Source organism: Stomoxys calcitrans, chromosome 5, assembly GCF_963082655.1.
Source record: "Stomoxys calcitrans chromosome 5, idStoCalc2.1, whole genome shotgun sequence".
Lineage (NCBI taxonomy): Eukaryota > Metazoa > Arthropoda > Insecta > Diptera > Muscidae > Stomoxys > Stomoxys calcitrans.
In genome coordinates this window covers 99,012,449-99,018,451 of record NC_081556.1, presented here as the reverse complement: position 1 = coordinate 99,018,451, position 6,003 = coordinate 99,012,449, and positions in this window count along the sequence as shown.

The window sequence follows — 6,003 nt, the reverse complement described above, 5'->3', positions numbered from 1 at the left end:
CCTTATTAATTAAAAATTGGCTATGACAAAATATTTGTTCAACTAGCCGAACGTAAAATAGCGTTCCAAGCGCCTCGATCTTCTGCGCTCATTCTAAAATCTCTGATACGAAGTTTTGAGGTGTCTCCCACCACTAGATCTTTCCATCGGGCTTTTGGTCTTGCCGGTTTGCGTGTACCACCATGTTTGCCTTCAAAAGAATTCTTTGCTGGAGCTTCCTCATCCATTCTGACAACATGACCTAGCCAACGCAGCCGTTGTATTTTGATGCGTGTAACTATGCTATCGTCGTCATACTCGTCGTCAGCTCGTGGTTCATACGTCGCCTATATTCTCCATTAACGCAAACTGGTCCATATATTTTACAAAGAATCTTTCTCTCAAATACTCCAAGTACTGCCTCATCTGCTTTCACAAGTACCCATGCTTCAGAACCATATAACAGCACGGGTAGTATCAGTGTCTTGTATAGTGTAATCTTCGTATGTCGAGAGGTGGCCTTGTTTCTAAATTGCTTACTTTGTCCAAAGTAGCATCTGTTTGCGAGTATGATTCTTCGCTTAATCTTAAGAGGAGAGTCTCAGTGATTAGTCAGGTGGCACTGGCTCTTAATTAAATACTGAGTGCCAATGATACTCGAGATGGCAAGGCGCCTTCAAATAACCAATGGCTAACATTAGCGTCTGTCCCAGGTTAGGGGCGGCTGGGGGCGAGCGTCGGATCTTGGAGCTAGCGGCGCGAGGGATACATGTGCAATCCCACAAAACCCATGCGGATGGGGCGCTGGGCCAGTAACCCGCCCCGGAAATATATGAGAACTACTAGAAACAACGGAATAATAAGACCCTTTATCGGCAGATCGGTCTATATGCTAGTTACATCTAAATATAGTCCGATCTGTACTATTTTTGGGTCTTATAATGGGAGGCGTAAAACTACTCCCTATTTTAAATTTCAGCGAAATTGATTAAAAAGTAAAGCTTTTATGGGCTTTAGACCATTTATCGGGAGATCGGTCTATATTGCAGCTATATCTAAATATGGTCCGATCTGTTCGTGGCCGCCACATGACCCTTATCCTCACGGCAGTGGTCGCTGCAATTTGCGTAGCCACAATGTCCAGAGGCATAAGATGTAGCAATAAATTCTGTGCATCAGATGGTGTCGTCCTCAGTGCGGCTGTGATGCACAAACAAGCCGTCCTTTGGATCCAGTTCTGTATTGAGCAGTGCGTGGACTTTTGAAGCGCCGTCCACCAGACCACAAGACCATATAGCATAATAAGTCTGACAACTGCAGTATATACCCAGTGCATGACACGCGGTCTAAATTTAAAATGTTGGATTTGAAGTTCAGTTTCCTGTCCAGCAAAACAACCAGGTATTTTGCGCTTTCTGTAAATGCAACATTCTCTCCACACAGGGAGGCAGGTTCCACTGTAGGCAACTTGTATCACCTGCTGAAAAGAACTACTTCTGTCTTGCACGGAATTATACCCAGACCACTTGCGGCAGCCCACTTTTCTATTGCACGTAGAGTTTCCTGAAGTATATCTCTTAGAGTGCCTGGAACCTTTTCGAGCTACTAACAAAATCCTTAAATGTTTTTCATGCCACTCCCATTTGTTGGTTCATGTCTGGTGTTGTGTCCCCGCCTTATTACCGTTTTCTCTAAGCCGAGAAATCTTCCTTATTATCTTCCCCACATTCTATCACTAGCCGCACCGATTTTACATAAGTGAGCTTGTACTGACCTCCTTCTTACTTCCTTTCAGTAATGGCCTCGTCTTCTCACGATCTGGACCTTCCCATAGGATTTTCGCCGTCCTAACGACCGTTTCGCAGTTCCACAGGGTTACATGCGCATACGTCGCCCGCGCGCTTAACTCGTACTGCATCGACCCAAAAGGCTTCAAGTTAACGAAGTTTATTGACGGCAGTTCTCTGCCCTTCACTGTCAAATCGTCTGCACTTTCATTCCCCCTTACTCCATTATGGCCCGGCACCCAAATGATGCGGATTGTGCCATCCTCAGAGAAGGCGTTAATCTCCTTCTTACACTGCAAGACTGTTCGTGACCCTACCGTCCTGGTTATTATTGCCCTTATGGCCATTTTACTGTGCGTAAAGATGTTCACACTCGATGTCCTCGCGTTAGCACTACACCATCTCACGCATTCCGTGATCGCCAGTATCTCCGCAAGACCGTATTATGGACAGGCAGTCTCTGGGTTCTCAATGTAGACACCCAGGCCCTCTATTTTCTCTAGCATTGATCCATCCATACTAGCGTCCCATACATACTTATAAAGAGTAAGATCGTCTAGACATTTGGAGCTGACTGTATAGAATCTATACCACATAGTCATATAAAATTCAAAAAAATGCATGACATCTTTATTTGAATCGATAGTACGTACGCCCCATATAATTTGATGTTTAAAGATTATTTCATGCAAATGTTGACCGGGTCTGTACCTTAAATGGTTCACCCGCTTAGTCCAATTTTGGCATACTCTTTCCAATATTTCGGCCGGTATCTCACGAATAAATGCTTCAATGTTGTCTTCCAATGCGTATATTAAAGCAGGTTTGTCTGTATAAACATGAGCTTTACCATAGCCCCACAATTAATATTCAAAAGGCGTTAAACGCACGATCCTGGCGTCCAATTGACCGGTCCCGAACGTGAAATAAGATATTCACTGAAATCGCCTCCCAATAAATCCATTGTTACGCGTGCTGTGTGGCATGTGACACCGTCTTGTTGAAACCACATGTCATGCAAGTCAAGCTCTTGCATTTTGGTCAAAAAAAAGTTGGATATCATCTCACGGTAGCATTCACCATTCACAGTTGCGTTACGATTCGCATTATTGTTGAAGAAGTACTGTCCAATGATGCCACCAGCCCATAAACCGCACCAAACTGTGACTTTTTCGGTCTTGCAATGCTTCTGGCTGAGTTATTGAACTTTTCAATTAATTTTTTAATTGATCCAATTAAAAATTATTGGAATTTTATGAATATACCAATTATCGTCTTTATTCAGTAGGCTGATGTGTTTCGGAACATGGCAGGGGTCCGCGGCGACCCGTATAAAAAAGATTTCTCCTTAAGGGTTTTACAAACTATTGCGGGTGTCTGGTAGAGGTGCCTCATAGACTTGTTGTGTTATCGTAGCAATCTGTTGTGCACTGAGGCGGCAACCCTTGGCCAATGAAGGACTCAATCGGGTTAATCCGGGACGTAGTGTTGCCCGTATGGTTATTTGAAATCGTCTTTCCTTTATATTGTAATGGCAATAATATCCTTTAATTAAATTAACTTAATCAGCTTACTTAATAATTTAAGATTTGATTAAAAAAATGATTGAATCAATTAACTTTTTGATTAAAATTTGCAAAATTTTTCAATCACAATTGTGATGAACAAAATTCAAATTCAATTAAAAATTTGATTGTATCAATTAATTTTGTTAGTGAAAATGGCAAACATTTCAATCACTACTACAATTAAAAAAAATCAGATTCAGTTAAAAAATTTATAGAACCAATTAATTTTTTCATTGAAACAGTTGGGTTTTCAATTAAATTTTTAAAAGATATTTTTTTTGCGATTTTTTTTTTCTGTGTAACACAATATTCAAGGCATTGCAACCTAAGTGAATATATGTTTTCTACTCACCACCATTGGATTGGGGTATACTAGTCTAGTCATTTCGTTTGTAACACCTAGAAATATTGAGCTGAACCCCCTGAGTTTATATGTATTCTTGATAGTCTTGAAATTCTAAGTTGATCTAGCCAATTCCGTCTGCGGAAGTAACGATAGAAGTAGAACGCGTAAAGCTAGTCGCTTGAAATTTTAAGCAGATACTTCTTCTTAATGCAGGTTGTTGGGGATTGCTAATGGGCCATATCGGTTCAGACTTGGATATAGCTCTCCTAATTTGCTAAGTTATGACGTTCAACAACCTTGTCAAGTACCGCCCAAATCGGCCAACAACCTTTTAAAGCTCCCGATTTGACACCTTGGGCCCCTAAAAGCCGCAATTGTTGTCAGATAATTCTAAAGTTTTGCATATAGATATTGTTGTCAGATAATTCTAAAGTTTTGCATATAGTGTTTCGTTATGACTTCCAACAATCGTACCAAGTAGGATCTAAAGCGGTTTTTAATTTGAATTTTTCTCCTATTTGGTAGAAATTTTTAACAGAATCCATGGTGGTGGGTTCCCAAAATTCGGCCTGACCGAACTTTGCATGCTTTTACTTGTTATGAATGTCTCTCTTTGTTGGAGGGTATAGAAATCCGTTTTTGTTTTTTCGTCAATAAGCATAAAGTCGGTATTTTTTCAATTTTTGTTTTTTTTTCTGTTTTTCCGTTTGTGTGCACAACTGGCTTCGTTGACTCTTACGAAGGGGGGGAAATTTTTATCATTGGAAATTTTTATTTTCAAGAACATATGGATAAAATCTTATTGATTCATAACTCTTGTATTATTGTCTGTTCCAAGAACTTGTAGGAAGTTTAACTTACTTACCCATGAACTATATTGAGAAGGGTCAGTAGCAGCGTAGCATCAAGGTTTTCACTTCGTTATAGAATTTGGAGACTTTTCTTGCAACTGTATCCAGCTGTATATAAAATGTAAAATTAAATTGACATGAACAACTATAACATATGCTTGTATTGTCCCATGCCATTCTCAGAACAACCGAATACCGAAACACGGTCTTTAAAAGTAAGAAGTAACAGGCAAAAACGTGCAAAGTTCGGCTGGGCCGAATCTTGGGAACCAACCACCATGGATTTTACTAGAAATTTACAAAAATTTACTTAGTTGAAGGGGAGACGTTTAATGTACCTAAAGTTTTGAACCAAATCAGCCAAAAATTTAAGCTTCTTAAGATTGTAGATGCCCAATCAGGAGATCGGTTTATATGGGAGCGATATCATGTTATAGACCGATTTGCACAGCACTTGACACGGTTGTTCGAACACTCCGTGCAAAATTACAGTCAAACCGGATAACAATTGCGGCTTCCAGAGTCTCAAGATGTCAAATCGGGAGATAGGTTTATATGGGAGCTATATCAGGTTATAGGCCGAATTGGACCATATTTGCTGGAAGTTACAATACAATATTTGCACGGTTGTTGGAAGTTATAAAACAACAATATGTCCCAAATTTCAGCCAAAACCGATAAAAATTGCGGATTCCATGGTCTCAAGATCTCAAATCGGTAGATCGGTTTATATGGGAGCTACATTAGATTATGGATGAATATTTAATTTTCAAGTTTTTTGCCTGTTAGGGCGAGATCATTACATTTTACGATTTCTGTTTGTTTCTCTTTCGAGGCGAACTCAATGATCAGAGATGCAAATGAAAAAGGAAAGCCAAAGTTAGCAACACACACCAACCACTATGGGACGCGTTTCATTTTTGGTTAGAAGACTTTTCAACCATATTAGGTGTGATGGCTTCAAGGGCCGTGCGTTGGTATGTTGTATTAGAATCGTATTAATAGAGAATACGCATCTATGATACAATTACCACATTAATCACACTCGACAACCCTGTCTATTAGCTGTACTTTTCCCAAGGCATGTATTTTTGTGTAATGACAGACATTCTTTCTGTGACAAATGGCATCCGTTGGAAGTTGTATTGATGGCTTCGAACGCTAAGACAACGACAATGGCTTTCGCTGCTGCTCCGTGTACCCAGTTTAATTTCACAAAAATACATGCATTAGGAAAAGTACAGCTAAAAAACAAGGTTGTCGAGTGTGGTTAATTGTGGTATCATAGATGCGATACAATTTATGGCCGATATGGCCCATTTGCAGTCCCCAAAATGTGAAAAATTTCGTTAATAAGAAGTATCTGTGGAAAATGTGAGCGGATATCTTAATTCGTTCGACCGCTTCCGACAGACGGAGGGATGGACGGCCACTGCTAGATCGACTTAGAATATCACGATGATCACGAATAT